At 41.2% G+C, this 17,111-nt stretch overlaps 1 protein-coding gene and 31 non-coding genes across 32 annotated transcripts in view; 1 reads left to right on the top strand and 31 right to left on the bottom strand.

The window, feature by feature from the left end:
* The window catches only part of kcnip4a (potassium voltage-gated channel interacting protein 4a), a 196,149-nt gene that overhangs the window by 12,524 nt on the left and 166,514 nt on the right, over positions 1–17,111 (top strand). The gene's annotated exons all lie outside the window — the stretch shown is intronic.
* Positions 2,180–2,251, bottom strand: trnaw-cca (transfer RNA tryptophan (anticodon CCA)). The gene has a single exon. It is a non-coding gene; the product is annotated as a tRNA-Trp (tRNA).
* Positions 2,370–2,441, bottom strand: trnag-ccc (transfer RNA glycine (anticodon CCC)). The gene has a single exon. It is a non-coding gene; the product is annotated as a tRNA-Gly (tRNA).
* Positions 2,940–3,011, bottom strand: trnaw-cca (transfer RNA tryptophan (anticodon CCA)). Its single transcript has one exon. It is a non-coding gene; the product is annotated as a tRNA-Trp (tRNA).
* Positions 3,320–3,391, bottom strand: trnaw-cca (transfer RNA tryptophan (anticodon CCA)). The gene has a single exon. It is a non-coding gene; the product is annotated as a tRNA-Trp (tRNA).
* trnaw-cca (transfer RNA tryptophan (anticodon CCA)) lies at positions 3,695–3,766 on the bottom strand. The gene has a single exon. It is a non-coding gene; the product is annotated as a tRNA-Trp (tRNA).
* Positions 4,075–4,146, bottom strand: trnaw-cca (transfer RNA tryptophan (anticodon CCA)). The gene has a single exon. It is a non-coding gene; the product is annotated as a tRNA-Trp (tRNA).
* Positions 4,265–4,336, bottom strand: trnaw-cca (transfer RNA tryptophan (anticodon CCA)). The gene has a single exon. It is a non-coding gene; the product is annotated as a tRNA-Trp (tRNA).
* On the bottom strand, positions 4,455–4,526 carry trnaw-cca (transfer RNA tryptophan (anticodon CCA)). Its single transcript has one exon. It is a non-coding gene; the product is annotated as a tRNA-Trp (tRNA).
* trnaw-cca (transfer RNA tryptophan (anticodon CCA)) lies at positions 4,835–4,906 on the bottom strand. The gene has a single exon. It is a non-coding gene; the product is annotated as a tRNA-Trp (tRNA).
* trnaw-cca (transfer RNA tryptophan (anticodon CCA)) lies at positions 5,215–5,286 on the bottom strand. Its single transcript has one exon. It is a non-coding gene; the product is annotated as a tRNA-Trp (tRNA).
* trnaw-cca (transfer RNA tryptophan (anticodon CCA)) lies at positions 5,405–5,476 on the bottom strand. Its single transcript has one exon. It is a non-coding gene; the product is annotated as a tRNA-Trp (tRNA).
* Positions 5,595–5,666, bottom strand: trnaw-cca (transfer RNA tryptophan (anticodon CCA)). The gene has a single exon. It is a non-coding gene; the product is annotated as a tRNA-Trp (tRNA).
* Positions 6,165–6,236, bottom strand: trnaw-cca (transfer RNA tryptophan (anticodon CCA)). Its single transcript has one exon. It is a non-coding gene; the product is annotated as a tRNA-Trp (tRNA).
* trnaw-cca (transfer RNA tryptophan (anticodon CCA)) lies at positions 7,115–7,186 on the bottom strand. Its single transcript has one exon. It is a non-coding gene; the product is annotated as a tRNA-Trp (tRNA).
* On the bottom strand, positions 7,862–7,933 carry trnaw-cca (transfer RNA tryptophan (anticodon CCA)). The gene has a single exon. It is a non-coding gene; the product is annotated as a tRNA-Trp (tRNA).
* On the bottom strand, positions 8,432–8,503 carry trnaw-cca (transfer RNA tryptophan (anticodon CCA)). The gene has a single exon. It is a non-coding gene; the product is annotated as a tRNA-Trp (tRNA).
* On the bottom strand, positions 9,002–9,073 carry trnaw-cca (transfer RNA tryptophan (anticodon CCA)). Its single transcript has one exon. It is a non-coding gene; the product is annotated as a tRNA-Trp (tRNA).
* On the bottom strand, positions 9,952–10,023 carry trnaw-cca (transfer RNA tryptophan (anticodon CCA)). Its single transcript has one exon. It is a non-coding gene; the product is annotated as a tRNA-Trp (tRNA).
* On the bottom strand, positions 10,898–10,969 carry trnaw-cca (transfer RNA tryptophan (anticodon CCA)). The gene has a single exon. It is a non-coding gene; the product is annotated as a tRNA-Trp (tRNA).
* trnaw-cca (transfer RNA tryptophan (anticodon CCA)) lies at positions 11,645–11,716 on the bottom strand. The gene has a single exon. It is a non-coding gene; the product is annotated as a tRNA-Trp (tRNA).
* trnaw-cca (transfer RNA tryptophan (anticodon CCA)) lies at positions 12,595–12,666 on the bottom strand. The gene has a single exon. It is a non-coding gene; the product is annotated as a tRNA-Trp (tRNA).
* Positions 12,973–13,044, bottom strand: trnaw-cca (transfer RNA tryptophan (anticodon CCA)). Its single transcript has one exon. It is a non-coding gene; the product is annotated as a tRNA-Trp (tRNA).
* trnaw-cca (transfer RNA tryptophan (anticodon CCA)) lies at positions 13,342–13,413 on the bottom strand. Its single transcript has one exon. It is a non-coding gene; the product is annotated as a tRNA-Trp (tRNA).
* Positions 13,955–14,026, bottom strand: trnaw-cca (transfer RNA tryptophan (anticodon CCA)). Its single transcript has one exon. It is a non-coding gene; the product is annotated as a tRNA-Trp (tRNA).
* On the bottom strand, positions 14,525–14,596 carry trnaw-cca (transfer RNA tryptophan (anticodon CCA)). Its single transcript has one exon. It is a non-coding gene; the product is annotated as a tRNA-Trp (tRNA).
* On the bottom strand, positions 14,905–14,976 carry trnaw-cca (transfer RNA tryptophan (anticodon CCA)). The gene has a single exon. It is a non-coding gene; the product is annotated as a tRNA-Trp (tRNA).
* Positions 15,366–15,437, bottom strand: trnac-gca (transfer RNA cysteine (anticodon GCA)). Its single transcript has one exon. It is a non-coding gene; the product is annotated as a tRNA-Cys (tRNA).
* On the bottom strand, positions 15,720–15,791 carry trnaw-cca (transfer RNA tryptophan (anticodon CCA)). The gene has a single exon. It is a non-coding gene; the product is annotated as a tRNA-Trp (tRNA).
* trnaw-cca (transfer RNA tryptophan (anticodon CCA)) lies at positions 15,908–15,979 on the bottom strand. Its single transcript has one exon. It is a non-coding gene; the product is annotated as a tRNA-Trp (tRNA).
* trnaw-cca (transfer RNA tryptophan (anticodon CCA)) lies at positions 16,478–16,549 on the bottom strand. The gene has a single exon. It is a non-coding gene; the product is annotated as a tRNA-Trp (tRNA).
* On the bottom strand, positions 16,858–16,929 carry trnaw-cca (transfer RNA tryptophan (anticodon CCA)). Its single transcript has one exon. It is a non-coding gene; the product is annotated as a tRNA-Trp (tRNA).

Genomic DNA, 17,111 nt, shown 5'->3' with positions numbered 1-17,111 from the left:
TGGATGTTGGGGTTGTCTACTAAGAGCCAATGGACCCCCATTCTATTAGGAATTCTATTAAGAAAAGAATCTATTCAATAATTTCTACATTTATAAGTAGATATTGTGAACTAGCTGACACCACAGTGTTGAGTAAGCCCATCTGGCCTGTATGCAGTCCACAGTATGGTGCACACCAGTCCCAAACTCCTCCCAAACACCTTCCTGAGAATTACTAGTAGCTGCAGGACACCGTATAGGGGATTATTGTGACTTGGTCATCAGAATGGGGTGATGCCACACAGGCTTGATATTCCAGCTTCTCACTCTCATGTTTGGCAAGAGAGCAGAGCAGGGAGGTGGGTGGGGCATATACAGGGGCGGGGCCACATGAGCACTGGCCCCCATTTGAAAGCTGATTGGTTTCCATGGTGCTGCCGATCCCTTTCACTCACCAATTCAAAAGATGTCATTGGCTAATGATAAAGTTGGCTCCTTTTATGCATCTCACCTAAAAAGAAAACCTACATTTGCCCCTGGAGATGGGTAGAGGGGGTGTTTTTTGGGGAGGTGAGGCAGTCTTTGCTGGCATAGCCTTGGCATAATACCCTTGTTTACCAAGTATGAGGACCTAGTGAAAAATTAATAGCTGAATAGGAGTATGGCTGTAGGTGCTGTGAATAATTCATCGGCAGTACAAGTGTCGTTATTTATACATACAGGGCTTTTAATTATACAGTGCCCCACAGCTGAGATGCTGAAGTGACTCCCTTTGTACACGCACGTCTGTGCATGAGATAATTGGGAGAATGACTCTGTCTATGCTGACAGCTCACTGCATTTTAATTCCCGATCCTTTCAGTGCAGTCAAAAGGGGCCAGTGGCTGCCACGGCAGATATGGATTTATGGTGGAAATCTAACCTGCGGGCCCTTCCATGTGATCAGCGAATCATACAATTGCTTGGCTAGGCGCATTTCGTAGGGGAGGGCACATTAATGCCCCAGCACAGCTGATGCCCTGTTGCTTCCTGTATAATCCTTCATCATTCTGACTGAATCCCAAATGGTAACATTTCACACAATATTTATTTTATAGTCCGAAATCCTTCTAATCCATCTGGAAGATTTAGTAACTTGGTGATATTTATCTTTGTTATAAAAGAACCTATAATCTTATGCAGCACAACAGAATGTTCAAACAAAGTAACTTGCTTTTACTTTTAACTGGCTGCATCCTTTTTGTCAGGGTACTGAAATGTGTTTCAGTTTTTCCATGCTAACATGCCTAATAGGTGGTTGAGTGGATGTGCTTTTAACAACAGTAGTTAATTTTCTTGTCTTCCGTTTCTTTTCTCTCTTTATTGGGTCTGTGGGTTTCTTCCTGGTACTTCTGCTTGACTCTGTAGTCCAAAACCATACAGCTAGACTAATTAACAACTCCAAATTGCCCATTTGGGAATGCCTTGCGATGCACTGCTGTCCTGTACAGGATGTTACGAAGATGGATCACTGAATAGTTTTTTATGGAACAGCTTATTTGTGAAGAATTTGTGTTAGTGATCACAGTTATAGTGATAAACGTCTTATATGGATCAAAAAGCTTGGGACAGAATCATTCCTGTAAAAATACTGTTTAAATAATCTGCTTATAGTAATCAAGTAGTCTGCATACAGTGTTCATTTTGGGTCATTTTATACATGACAACATCCGGAAAAAAATAAAACTACCTACTTTGATAAGCATACTTTTCCTTTTGGTAACCCATCTGCTTCTGGCTAGCTACCTGAGGCTAAGGCTGCGCGGACAAAAAACATGACGGGAAAAAGAAAGTCATTTTCTCTCAATGACAAATATAGACTCATCGAAGCTTATGATAAACCGCCAAAATGAGCCACCGAGATTCAAAGGTGAAACTACAATAAGATATATTTTATGTACAACATTGAACTGCACTGTCACCAAGCAGAATGATGAATCGCGGCGGCGGCGAATGAAAATGACATAAATAGCTCAACTGGCCATGATGTGAGTTGAACACACAACCTTCTGATCTGGAGTCAGGCGCACTACCATTGCACCACGAGGTCTCATTCTTATTTTCCCTCAAAGTAAGTAAAACTGCTAGTCTAAGAGACATTTGCAATAATTTATTTCCTATGGATTATGATCACAGAGTTGCCTACTATACACAAGTCAATTGACCCCAATGTGATTTGAGCACACAACCTTCTGATCTGGAATCAGATGTGCTACCATTGCACCACAAGGTCTCATTCTTGTTTGTTCTCAAACTAAGTAAAACTGTTAGTCTAAGAGACATTTCCAATAATTTAGTTACCCCGGGTTACAAGATCTGTGCACAATGTTACCTTCTATAGGTAACTCAACTGACCCCAACGTGATTTGAACACGCAACCTTCTGATCGGGAGTCAGACACGCTACCATTGTGCCACGAGGTCTTTTTCTTATTTTCCCTCAAACTAAGTAAAACTGTTAGTCTAAGAGACATTTGCAATAATTTAGTTGCCATTGGTTATGAGGTCTGTGCCCAATGTTACCTACTATAGGTAACTCAACTGACCCCGACGTGATTTGAACACGCAACCTTCTGATCTGAAGTCAGACGCGCTACCATTGCGCCACGAGGTCTCATTTGTGTTTTCCCTCAAACTAAGTAAAACTGTTAGTCTAAGAGTCATTTGCAATAACTTAGTTCCTGTGTGTTATGAGGTCTGTGCACAATGTTACCCATTAAAAACAGCTCAACTGACCCCAATGTGATTTGAACACACAACCTTCTGATCTGGAGTTAGACATGCTACCATTGTGCCATGAGGTCTCATTCTTACTTTCCCTCAAACTAAGTGAAACTGTTAGTCTAAGAGACATTTGCAATGATTTAGTTGCCATTGGTTATGATATCTGTGCACAACATTACCTATGATAGGTAACTCAACTGACCCCGACATGATTTGAACACGCAACCTTCTGATCTGGAGTCAGACACGCTACCATTGCGCCACGAGGTCACATTTGCATTTCCCCTCAAACTAAGTAAAACTGTTAGTCTAAGAGACATTTGCAATAATTTAGTTCCTGTGTGTTATGAGGTCTGTGCACAATGTTACCCATTAAAAATAGCTCAACTAACCGTGATGTGATTTGAACACGCAACCTTCTGAGCTAGAGTCAGAAGTGCTAACATACTGCCACGAGGTCTCATTTTTACTTTCCCTCAAACTAAGTGAAACTGTTAGTCTAAGAGACATTTGCAATAATTTTGTTACCCCGGGTTACAATATCTGTGCACAACGTTACCTATGATAGGTAACGCAACTGACCCCGACGTGATTTGAACACGCAACCTTCTGATCTGGAGTCAGACGCGCTACCATTGCGCCACGAGGTCACATTTGCATTTCCCCTCAAACTAAGTAAAACTGTTAATCTAAGAGACATTTGCAATAATTTAGTTCCTGTGTGTTATGAGGTCTGTGCACAATGTTACCCATTAAAAATAGCTCAACTAACCGTGATGTGAACACGCAACCTTCTGATCTGGAGTCAGATGTGCAACCATTGTGCCATGAGGTCTCATTCTTACTTTCCCTCAAACTAAATGAAACTGTTAGTCTAAGAGACATTTGCAATAATTTAGTTCCCCCAGGTTACAATATCTGTGCACAACTTTACCTTTGATAGGTAACTCAACTGACCCCGACGTGATTTGAACACGCAACCTTCTGATCTGGAGTCAGACACGCTACCATTGCGCCACGAGGTCACATTTGCATTTCCCCTCAAACTAAGTAAAACTGTTAGTCTAAGAGACATTTGCAATAATTTAGTTCCTGTGTGTTATGAGGTCTGTGGACAATGTTACCCATTAAAAATAGCTCAACTAACCGTGATGTGATTTGAACACGCAACCTTCTGATATGGAGTCAGAAGTGCTAACATACTGCCACGAGGTCTCATTTTTACTTTCCCTCAATCTAAGTGAAACTGTTAGTCTAAGAGACATTTGCAATAATTTTGTTACCCCGGGTTACAATATCTGTGCACAACGTTACCTATGATAGGTAACGCAACTGACCCCGACGTGATTTGAACACACAACCTTCTGATCTGGAGTCAGACGCGCTACTATTGCGCCACAGGGTCTCTTTCTTCTTTTTCCTCAAACTAAGTAAAACTTTTAGTCTAAGACACATTTGCAATAATTTAGTTCCCCCGGGTTACAATATCTGTGCACGACGTTACCTACTATAGGTAACTCAACTGACCCCGACGTGATTTGAACACGCAACCTTCTAATCTGGAGTCAGACGCGCTACCATTGCGCCACGAGGTCTCATTTGCATTTTCCCTCAAACTAAGTAAAACTGTTAGTCTAAGAGACATTTGCAATAACTTAGTTCCTGTGTGTTATGAGGTCTGTGCACAATGTTACCCATTAAAAATGGCTCTATTGACCCCAATGTGATTTGAACACACAACCATCTGATCTGGAGTCAGACGTGCTACCATTGTGCCACAAGGTCTCATTTGCATTTTCCCTCAAACTAAGTAAAACTGTTAGTCTAAGAGACATTTGTAATAATTTAGTTCCTGTGTGTTATGAGGTCTGTGCACAATGTTACCCATTAAAAACAGCTCAACTGACCCCAATGTGATTTGAACACACAACCTTCTGATCTGGAGTTAGACATGCTACCATTGTGCCATGAGGTCTCATTCTTACTCTCCCTCAAACTAAGTAAAACTGTTAGTCTAAGAGACTTTTGCAATGATTTAGTTGCCATTGGTTATGAGATCAGTACACAATGTTACCTACTATAGGAAACTCAGCTGACCCTGATGTGATTTGAACACGCAACCTTCTGATCTGGAGTCAGACACGCTACCATTGCGCCACGAGGTCTCATTTGCATTTCCCCTCAAACTAAGTAAAACTGTTAGTCTAAGAGACATTTGCAATAATTTAGTTCCTGTGTGTTATGAGGTCTGTGCACAATGTTACCCATTAAAAATAGCTTAACTAACCGTGATGTGATTTGAACATGCAACCTTCTGATCTGGAGTCAGAAGTGCTAATATACTGCCACGAGGTCTCATTTGTGTTTTCCCTCAAACTAAGTAAAACTGTTAGTCTAAGAGACATTTGCAATAATTTAGTTCCCCCGGGTTACGATATCTGTGCATGACGTTACCTACTATAGGTAACTCAACTGACCCTGACGTGATTTGAACACGCAACCTTCTGATCTGGAGTCAGACGTGCTTCCATTGCGCCACAAGGTCTCATTTGTGTTTTCCCTCAAACTAAGTAAAACTGTTAGTCTAAGAGACATTTGCAATAATTTAGTTCCCCCGGGTTACAATATCTGTGCACGATGTTACCTACTATAGGTAACTCAACTGACCCTGACGTGATTTGAACACGCAACCTTCTAATCTGGAGTAAGATGCGCTACCATTGCGCCACGAGGTCTCATTTGCATTTTCCCTCAAACTAAGTAAAACTGTTAGTCTAAGAGACATTTGCAATAACTTAGTTCCTGTGTGTTATGAGGTCTGTGCACAATGTTACCCATTAAAAACAGCTCAACTGACCCCAATGTGATTTGAACACACAACCTTCTGATCTGGAGTCAGACGTGCTACCATTGTGCCACAAGGTCTCATTTGCATTTTCCCTCAAACTAAGAAAAACTGTTAGTCTAAGAGACATTTGTAATAATTTAGTTCCTGTGTGTTATGAGGTCTGTGCACAATGTTACCCATTAAAAACAGCTCAACTGACCCCAATGTGATTTGAACACACAACCTTCTGATCTGGAGTTAGACATGCTACCATTGTGCCATGAGGTCTCATTCTTACTCTCCCTCAAACTAAGTAAAACTTTTAGTCTAAGAGACATTTGCAATGATTTAGTTGCCATTGGTTATGAGATCAGTACACAATGTTACCTACTATAGGAAACTCAGCTGACCCTGATGTGATTTGAACATGCAACCTTCTGATCTGGAGTCAGACATGCTACCATTGTGCCATGAGGTCTCATTCTTACTTTCCCTCAAACTAAGTGAAACTGTTAGTCTAAGAGACATTTGCAATGATTTAGTTGCCATTGGTTATGATATCTGTGCACAACATTACCTATGATAGGTAACTCAACTGACCCCGACGTGATTTGAACACGCAACCTTCTGATCTGGAGTCAGACACGCTACCATTGCGCCACGAGGTCTCATTTGCATTTCCCCTCAAACTAAGTAAAACTGTTAGTCTAAGAGACATTTGCAATAATTTAGTTCCTGTGTGTTATGAGGTCTGTGCACAATGTTACCCATTAAAAATAGCTTAACTAACCGTGATGTGATTTGAACACGCAACCTTCTGATCTGGAGTCAGAAGTGCTAATATACTGCCACGAGGTCTCATTCTTGCTTTCCCTCAAACTAAGTGAAACTGTTAGTCTAAGAGACATTTGCAATAATTTAGTTCTCCCGGGTTACAATATCTGTGCACAACGTTACCTATGATAGGTAACGCAACTGAGCCTGATGTGATTTGAACACGCAACCTTCTGATCTGGAGTCAGATGTGCTACCATTGCGCCACGAGGTCTCATTTGCATTTTCCCTCAAACTAAGTAAAACTGTTAGTCTAAGAGACATTTGTAATAACTTAGTTCCTGTGTGTTATGAGGTCTGTGCACAATGTTACCCATTAAAAATAGCTCAACTGACCCCAATGTGATTTGAACACACAACCTTCTGATCTGGAGTTAGACATGCTACCATTGTGCTATGAGGTCTCATTCTTACTTTCCCTCAAACTAAATGAAATTGTTAGTCTAAAAGACATTTGCAATGACTTTGATGCCATTGGTTATGAGATCAGTACACAATGTTACCTACTATAGAAAACTCAGCTGACCCCGACGTGATTTGAACACGCAACCTTCTGATCTGGAGTCAGAAGTGCTAACATCCTGCCACGAGGTCTCATTTTTACTTTCCCTCAAACTAAGTGAAACTGTTAGTCTAAGAGACATTTGCAATAATTTTGTTACCCCGGGTTACAATATCTGTGCACAACGTTACCTATGATAGGTAACTCAACTGACCCCGACGTGATTTGAACACGCAACCTTCTGATCTGGAGTCAGACGTGCTTCCATTGCGCCACGAGGTCTCATTTGTGTTTTCCCTCAAACTAAGTAAAACTGTTAGTCTAAGAGACATTTGCAATAACTTAGTTCCTGTGTGATGAGGTCTGTGCACAATGTTACCCATTAAAAATAGCTCAACTGACCGTGATGTGATTTGAACACGCAACCTTCTGATCTGGAGACAGAAGTGCTAACATCCTGCCACGAGGTCTCATTTTTACTTTCCCTCAAACTAAGTGAAACTGTTAGTCTAAGAGACATTTGCAATAATTTTGTTACCCCGGGTTACAATATCTGTGCACAACGTTACCTATGATAGGTAACTCAACAAACCCCGATGTGATTTGAACACGCAACCTTCTGATCTGGATTCAGACGCGCTTCCATTGCGCCACAAGGTCTCATTTGCATTTTCCCTCAAACTAAGTAAAACTGTTAGTCTAAGAGACATTTGCAATAACAGTTCCTGTGTGTTATGAGGTCTGTGCACAATGTTACCCATTAAAAATAGCTCAACTAACCGTGATGTGATTTGAACACGCAACCTTCTGATCTGGAGTTAGACATGCTACCATTGTGCTATGAGGTCTCATTCTTACTTTCCCTCAAACTAAGTGAAATTGTTAGTCTAAAAGACATTTGCAATGACTTTGATTATGAGATCAGTACACAATGTTACCTACTACAGAAAACTCAGCTGACCCCGACGTGATTTGAACACGCAACCTTCTGATCTGGAGTCAGACGTGCTACCATTGCGCCACGAGGTCTCATTTGTCTTTCCCCTCAAACTAAGTAAAACTGTTAGTCTAAGAGACATTTGCAATAACTTAGTTGCTGTGTGTTATGAGGTCAGTGCACAATGTTACCCATTAAAAATAGCTCAACTGACCGTGATGTGATTTGAACATGCAACCTTCTGATCTGGAGACAGAAGTGCTAACATCCTGCCACGAGGTCTCATTTTTGCTTTCCCTCAAACTAAGTGAAACTGTTAGTCTAAGAGACATTTGCAATAATTTAGTTCTCCCGGGTTACAATATCTGTGCACAACGTTACCTATGATAGGTAACGCAACTGAGCCTGATGTGATTTGAACACGCAACCTTCTGATCTGGAGTCAGATGTGCTACCATTGCGCCACGAGGTCTCATTTGCATTTTCCCTCAAACTAAGTAAAACTGTTAGTCTAAGAGACATTTGTAATAACTTAGTTCCTGTGTGTTATGAGGTCTGTGCACAATGTTACCCATTAAAAATAGCTCTATTGACCCCAATGTGATTTGAACACACAACCTTCTGATCTGGAGTCAGACGTGCTACCATTGTGCCACAAGGTCTCATTTGCATTTTCCCTCAAACTAAGAAAAACTGTTAGTCTAAGAGACATTTGTAATAATTTAGTTCCTGTGTGTTATGAGGTCTGTGCACAATGTTACCCATTAAAAACAGCTCAACTGACCCCAATGTGATTTGAACACACAACCTTCTGATCTGGAGTTAGACATGCTACCATTGTGCCATGAGGTCTCATTCTTACTCTCCCTCAAACTAAGTAAAACTTTTAGTCTAAGAGACATTTGCAATGATTTAGTTGCCATTGGTTATGAGATCAGTACACAATGTTACCTACTATAGGAAACTCAGCTGACCCTGATGTGATTTGAACATGCAACCTTCTGATCTGGAGTCAGACATGCTACCATTGTGCCATGAGGTCTCATTCTTACTTTCCCTCAAACTAAGTGAAACTGTTAGTCTAAGAGACATTTGCAATGATTTAGTTGCCATTGGTTATGATATCTGTGCACAACATTACCTATGATAGGTAACTCAACTGACCCCGACGTGATTTGAACACGCAACCTTCTGATCTGGAGTCAGACACGCTACCATTGCGCCACGAGGTCTCATTTGCATTTCCCCTCAAACTAAGTAAAACTGTTAGTCTAAGAGACATTTGCAATAATTTAGTTGCTGTGTGTTATGAGGTCTGTGCACAATGTTACCCATTAAAAATAGCTTAACTAACCGTGATGTGATTTGAACACGCAACCTTCTGATCTGGAGTCAGAAGTGCTAATATACTGCCACGAGGTCTCATTCTTGCTTTCCCTCAAACTAAGTGAAACTGTTAGTCTAAGAGACATTTGCAATAATTTAGTTCTCCCGGGTTACAATATCTGTGCACAACGTTACCTATGATAGGTAACGCAACTGAGCCTGATGTGATTTGAACACGCAACCTTCTGATCTGGAGTCAGATGTGCTACCATTGCGCCACGAGGTCTCATTTGCATTTTCCCTCAAACTAAGTAAAACTGTTAGTCTAAGAGACATTTGTAATAACTTAGTTCCTGTGTGTTATGAGGTCTGTGCACAATGTTACCCATTAAAAATAGCTCAACTGACCCCAATGTGATTTGAACACACAACCTTCTGATCTGGAGTTAGACATGCTACCATTGTGCTATGAGGTCTCATTCTTACTTTCCCTCAAACTAAATGAAATTGTTAGTCTAAAAGACATTTGCAATGACTTTGATGCCATTGGTTATGAGATCAGTACACAATGTTACCTACTATAGAAAACTCAGCTGACCCCGACGTGATTTGAACACGCAACCTTCTGATCTGGAGTCAGAAGTGCTAACATCCTGCCACGAGGTCTCATTTTTACTTTCCCTCAAACTAAGTGAAACTGTTAGTCTAAGAGACATTTGCAATAATTTTGTTACCCCGGGTTACAATATCTGTGCACAACGTTACCTATGATAGGTAACTCAACTGACCCCGACGTGATTTGAACACGCAACCTTCTGATCTGGAGTCAGACGTGCTTCCATTGCGCCACGAGGTCTCATTTGTGTTTTCCCTCAAACTAAGTAAAACTGTTAGTCTAAGAGACATTTGCAATAACTTAGTTCCTGTGTGATGAGGTCTGTGCACAATGTTACCCATTAAAAATAGCTCAACTGACCGTGATGTGATTTGAACACGCAACCTTCTGATCTGGAGACAGAAGTGCTAACATCCTGCCACGAGGTCTCATTTTTACTTTCCCTCAAACTAAGTGAAACTGTTAGTCTAAGAGACATTTGCAATAATTTTGTTACCCCGGGTTACAATATCTGTGCACAACGTTACCTATGATAGGTAACTCAACAAACCCCGATGTGATTTGAACACGCAACCTTCTGATCTGGAGTCAGAAGTGCTTCCATTGCGCCACAAGGTCTCATTTGCATTTTCCCTCAAACTAAGTAAAACTGTTAGTCTAAGAGACATTTGCAATAACAGTTCCTGTGTGTTATGAGGTCTGTGCACAATGTTACCCATTAAAAATAGCTCAACTAACCGTGATGTGATTTGAACACGCAACCTTCTGATCTGGAGTTAGACATGCTACCATTGTGCTATGAGGTCTCATTCTTACTTTCCCTCAAACTAAATGAAATTGTTAGTCTAAAAGACATTTGCAATGACTTTGATGCCATTGGTTATGAGATCAGTACACAATGTTACCTACTATAGAAAACTCAGCTGACCCCGACGTGATTTGAACACGCAACCTTCTGATCTGGAGTCAGAAGTGCTAACATCCTGCCACGAGGTCTCATTTTTACTTTCCCTCAAACTAAGTGAAACTGTTAGTCTAAGAGACATTTGCAATAATTTTGTTACCCCGGGTTACAATATCTGTGCACAACGTTACCTATGATAGGTAACTCAACTGACCCCGACGTGATTTGAACACGCAACCTTCTGATCTGGAGTCAGACGTGCTTCCATTGCGCCACGAGGTCTCATTTGTGTTTTCCCTCAAACTAAGTAAAACTGTTAGTCTAAGAGACATTTGCAATAACTTAGTTCCTGTGTGATGAGGTCTGTGCACAATGTTACCCATTAAAAATAGCTCAACTGACCGTGATGTGATTTGAACACGCAACCTTCTGATCTGGAGACAGAAGTGCTAACATCCTGCCACGAGGTCTCATTTTTACTTTCCCTCAAACTAAGTGAAACTGTTAGTCTAAGAGACATTTGCAATAATTTTGTTACCCCGGGTTACAATATCTGTGCACAACGTTACCTATGATAGGTAACTCAACAAACCCCGATGTGATTTGAACACGCAACCTTCTGATCTGGAGTCAGAAGTGCTTCCATTGCGCCACAAGGTCTCATTTGCATTTTCCCTCAAACTAAGTAAAACTGTTAGTCTAAGAGACATTTGCAATAACAGTTCCTGTGTGTTATGAGGTCTGTGCACAATGTTACCCATTAAAAATAGCTCAACTAACCGTGATGTGATTTGAACACGCAACCTTCTGATCTGGAGTTAGACATGCTACCATTGTGCTATGAGGTCTCATTCTTACTTTCCCTCAAACTAAGTGAAATTGTTAGTCTAAAAGACATTTGCAATGACTTTGATTATGAGATCAGTACACAATGTTACCTACTACAGAAAACTCAGCTGACCCCGACGTGATTTGAACACGCAACCTTCTGATCTGGAGTCAGACGTGCTACCATTGCGCCACGAGGTCTCATTTGCCTTTCCCCTCAAACTAAGTAAAACTGTTAGTCTAAGAGACATTTGCAATAACTTAGTTGCTGTGTGTTATGAGGTCAGTGCACAATGTTACCCATTAAAAATAGCTCAACTGACCGTGATGTGATTTGAACATGCAACCTTCTGATCTGGAGACAGAAGTGCTAACATCCTGCCACGAGGTCTCATTTTTGCTTTCCCTCAAACTAAGTGAAACTGTTAGTCTAAGAGACATTTGCAATAATTTAGTTCTCCCGGGTTACAATATCTGTGCACAACGTTACCTATGATAGGTAACGCAACTGAGCCTGATGTGATTTGAACACGCAACCTTCTGATCTGGAGTCAGATGTGCTACCATTGCGCCACGAGGTCTCATTTGCATTTTCCCTCAAACTAAGTAAAACTGTTAGTCTAAGAGACATTTGTAATAACTTAGTTCCTGTGTGTTATGAGGTCTGTGCACAATGTTACCCATTAAAAATAGCTCAACTGACCCCAATGTGATTTGAACACACAACCTTCTGATCTGGAGTTAGACATGCTACCATTGTGCTATGAGGTCTCATTCTTACTTTCCCTCAAACTAAATGAAATTGTTAGTCTAAAAGACATTTGCAATGACTTTGATGCCATTGGTTATGAGATCAGTACACAATGTTACCTACTATAGAAAACTCAGCTGACCCCGACGTGATTTGAACACACAACCTTCTGATCTGGAGTCAGAAGTGCTAACATCCTGCCACGAGGTCTCATTCTTACTTTCCCTCAAACTAAGTGAAACTGTTAGTCTAAGAGACATTTGCAATAATTTAGTTCTCCCGCGTTACAACATCTGTGCACAACGTTACCTATGATAGGTAACTCAACTGACCCCGACGTGATTTGAACACGCAACCTTCTGATCTGGAGTCAGACGCGCTACCATTGCGCCACGAAGTCTCATTTGTGTTTCCCCTCAAACTAAGTAAAACTGTTAGTCTAAGAGACATTTGCAATAACTTAGTTCCTGTGTGATGAGGTCTGTGCACAATGTTACCCATTAAAAATAGCTCAACTGACCGTGATGTGATTTGAACACGCAACCTTCTGATCTGGAGACAGAAGTGCTAACATCCTGCCACGAGGTCTCATTTTTACTTTCCCTCAAACTAAGTGAAACTGTTAGTCTAAGAGACATTTGCAATAATTTTGTTACCCCGGGTTACAATATCAGTGCACAACGTTACCTATGATAGGTAACTCAACAAACCCCGATGTGATTTGAACACGCAACCTTCTGATCTGGAGTCAGACGCGCTTCCATTGCGCCACAAGGTCTCATTTGCATTTTCCCTCAAACTAAGTAAAACTGTTAGTCTAAGAGACATTTGCAATAACAGTTCCTGTGTGTTATGAGGTCTGTGCACAATGTTACCCATTAAAAATAGCTCAACTAACCGTGATGTGATTTGAACACGCAACCTTCTGATCTGGAGTTAGACATGCTACCATTGTGCTATGAGGTCTCATTCTTACTTTCCCTCAAACTAAGTGAAATTGTTAGTCTAAAAGACATTTGCAATGACTTTGATTATGAGATCAGTACACAATGTTACCTACTACAGAAAACTCAGCTGACCCCGACGTGATTTGAACACGCAACCTTCTGATCTGGAGTCAGACGTGCTACCATTGCGCCACGAGGTCTCATTTGCCTTTCCCCTCAAACTAAGTAAAACTGTTAGTCTAAGAGACATTTGCAATAACTTAGTTCCTGTGTGTTATGAGGTCAGTGCACAATGTTACCCATTAAAAATAGCTCAACTGACCGTGATGTGATTTGAACATGCAACCTTCTGATCTGGAGACAGAAGTGCTAACATCCTGCCACGAGGTCTCATTTTTGCTTTCCCTCAAACTAAGTAAAACTGTTAGTAATAATTGATACTTTATTGATCCCTGTGGGGAAATTGTTTTTACGCCTCCCTCAACTTGCTTTTTGTAGAGCAAGCTGTCTGTGAAGGGCAGCCACCTGTAGTGGCGCCCAGGGAGCTGGGGATTGAGGGTCTTGCTCAAGGACCTGCAGACGTGCTGAGGCTGGGCTTGAACCGGCGACCTTGTGATTACAGGCACACGGCTTAGCCCACTGAGCCACACGCTGCCCCAAGTCTAAGAGACATTTGCAATAACTTAGTTCCTGTGTGTTATGAGGTCTGTGCACAATGTTACCCATTAAAAATGGCTCTATTGACCCCAATGTGATTTGAACACACAACCTTCTGATCTGGAGTCAGACGTGCTACCATTGTGCCACAAGGTCTCATTTGCATTTTCCCTCAAACTAAGTAAAACTGTTAGTCTAAGAGACATTTGTAATAATTTAGTTCCTGTGTGTTATGAGGTCTGTGCACAATGTTACCCATTAAAAACAGCTCAACTGACCCCAATGTGATTTGAACACACAACCTTCTGATCTGGAGTTAGACATGCTACCATTGTGCCATGAGGTCTCATTCTTACTTTCCCTCAAACTAAGTGAAACTGTTAGTCTTAGAGACATTTGCAATGATTTAGTTGCCATTGGTTATGAGATCAGTACACAATGTTACCTACTATAGGAAACTCAGCTGACCCTGATGTGATTTGAGCACACAACCTTCTGATCTGGAGTTAGACATGCTACCATTGTGCCATGAGGTCTCATTCTTACTTTCCCTCAAACTAAGTGAAACTGTTAGTCTAAGAGACATTTGCAATAATTTAGCTGCCATTGGTTATGATATCTGTGCACAACATTACCTATGATAGGTAACTCAACTGACCCCGACGTGATTTGAACACGCAACCTTCTGATCTGGAGTCAGACACGCTACCATTGCGCCACGAGGTCTCATTTGCTTTTCCCCTCAAACTAAGTAAAACTGTTAGTCTAAGAGACATTTGCAATAATTTAGTTCCTGTGTGTTATGAGGTCTGTGCACAATGTTACCCATTAAAAATAGCTCAACTAACCGTGATGTGATTTGAACACGCAACCTTCTGATCTGGAGTCAGAAGTGCTAATATACTGCCACGAGGTCTCATTCTTACTTTCCCTCAAACTAAGTGAAACTGTTAGTCTAAGAGACATTTGCAATAATTTAGTTCTCCTGGGTTACAATATCTGTGCACGACGTTACCTATGACAGGTAACTCAACTGACCCCGACGTGATTTGAACACGCAACCTTCTGATCTGGAGTCAGACGCGCTACCATTGCGCCACGAGGTCTCATTTGGGTTTTCCCTCAAACTAAGTAAAACTGTTAGTCTAAGAGACATTTGCAATAACTTAGTTCCTGTGTGTTATGAGGTCTGTGCACAATGTTACCCATTAAAAATAGCTCAACTAACTGTGATGTGATTTGAACACGCAACCTTCTGATCTGGAGTCAGAAGTGCTAACATCCTGCCATGAGGTCTTGTTCTTACTTTCCCTCAAACTAAGTGAAACTTTTAGTCTAAGAGACATTTGCAATAATTTAGTTACTCTGGGTTACAAGATCTGTGCATGACGTTACCTACTACAGGTAACTCAACTGACCCCGCACATTTGCAATAATTTAGTTGCCATTGGTTATGAGATCAGTACACAATGTTACCTACTATAGAAAACTCAGCTGACCCCGACGTGATTTGAACACGCAACCTTCTGAGCTGCAGTCAGACGCGCTACCATTGCGCCACGAGGTCTCATTTGCATTTCCCCTCAAACTAAGTAAAACTGTTAGTCTAAGAGACATTTGCAATAATTTAGTTCCTGTGTGTTATGAGGTCTGTGCACAATGTTACCCATTAAAAATAGCTGAACTGACTGTGATGTGATTTGAGCACGCAACCTTCTGATATGGAGACAGAAGTGCTAACATCCTGCCACGAGGTCTCATTCTTACTTTCCCTCAAACTAAGTGAAACTGTTAGTTACCCCAGGTTACAATTTCTGTGCACGACGTTACCTACTATAGGTAACTCAACTGACCCCGACGTGATTTGAACACGCAACCTTCTGATCTGGAGTCAGACGCGGTACCATTGCGCCACGCGGTCTCATTTGTGTTTTCCCTCAAACTAAGTAAAACTGTTAGTCTAAGAGTCATTTGCAATAACAGTTCCTGTGTGTTATGAGGTCTGTGCACAATGTTACCCATTAAAAATAGCTCAACTGACCCCAATGTGATTTGAACACACAACCTTCTGATATGGAGTCAGATGTGCTACCATTGTGCCATGAGGTCTCATTCTTACTTTCCCTCAAACTAAGTGAAACTGTTAGTCTAAGAGACATTTGCAATAATTCAGCTCCCCCGGGTTACAATATCTGTGCACAACGTTACCTACGATAGGTAACTCAACCGACCCCGACGTGTTTTGAACACGCAACCTTCTGATCTGGAGTTAGACGTGCTATCATTGCGCCACGAGGTCTCATTTGCATTTTCCTTCAAACTAAGTAAAACTGTTAGTCTAAGAGACATTTGTAATAATTTAGTTCCTGTGTGTTATGAGGTCTGTGCACAATGTTACCCATTAAAAACAGCTCAACTGACCCCAATGTGATTTGAACACACAACCTTCTGACCTGGAGTTAGACATGCTACCATTGTGCCATGAGGTCTCATTTTTACTTTCCCTCAAACTAAGTGAAACTGTTAGTCTAAGAGACATTTGCAATAATTTAGCTGCCATTGGTTATGATATCTGTGCACAACATTACCTATGATAGGTAACTCAACTGACCCCGACGTGATTTGAACACGCAACCTTCTGATCTGGAGTCAGACACGCTACCATTGCGCCACGAGGTCTCATTTGCATTTCCCCTCAAACTAAGTAAAACTGTTAGTCTAAGAGACATTTGCAATAATTTAGTTACTGTGTGTTATGAGGTCTGTGCACAATGTTACCCATTAAAAATAGCTCAACTAACTGTGATGTGATTTGAACACGCAACCTTCTGATCTGGAGTCAGAAGTGCTAATATACTGCCACGAGGTCTCATTCTTACATTCCCTCAAACTAAGTGAAACTGTTAGTCTAAGAGACATTTGCAATAATTTAGTTCTCCCGGGTTACAATATCTGTGCACAATGTTACCTATGATAGGTAACTCAACTGACCCCGACGTGATTTGAACACGCAACCTTCTGATCTGGAGTCAGACGCGCTACCATTGCGCCACGAGGTCTCATTTGGGTTTTCCCTCAAACTAAGTAAAACTGTTAGTCTAAGAGACATTTGCAATAACTTAGTTCCTGTGTGTTATGAGGTCTGTGCACAATGTTACCCATTAAAAATAGCTCAACTAACTGTGATGTGATTTGAACACGCAACCTTCTGATCTGGAGTCAGAAGTGCTAACATCCTGCC

Source organism: Paramormyrops kingsleyae, chromosome 12, assembly GCF_048594095.1.
Source record: "Paramormyrops kingsleyae isolate MSU_618 chromosome 12, PKINGS_0.4, whole genome shotgun sequence".
Taxonomy (NCBI): domain Eukaryota; kingdom Metazoa; phylum Chordata; class Actinopteri; order Osteoglossiformes; family Mormyridae; genus Paramormyrops; species Paramormyrops kingsleyae.
This window is presented reverse-complemented; position numbering and strand designations above follow the sequence as displayed.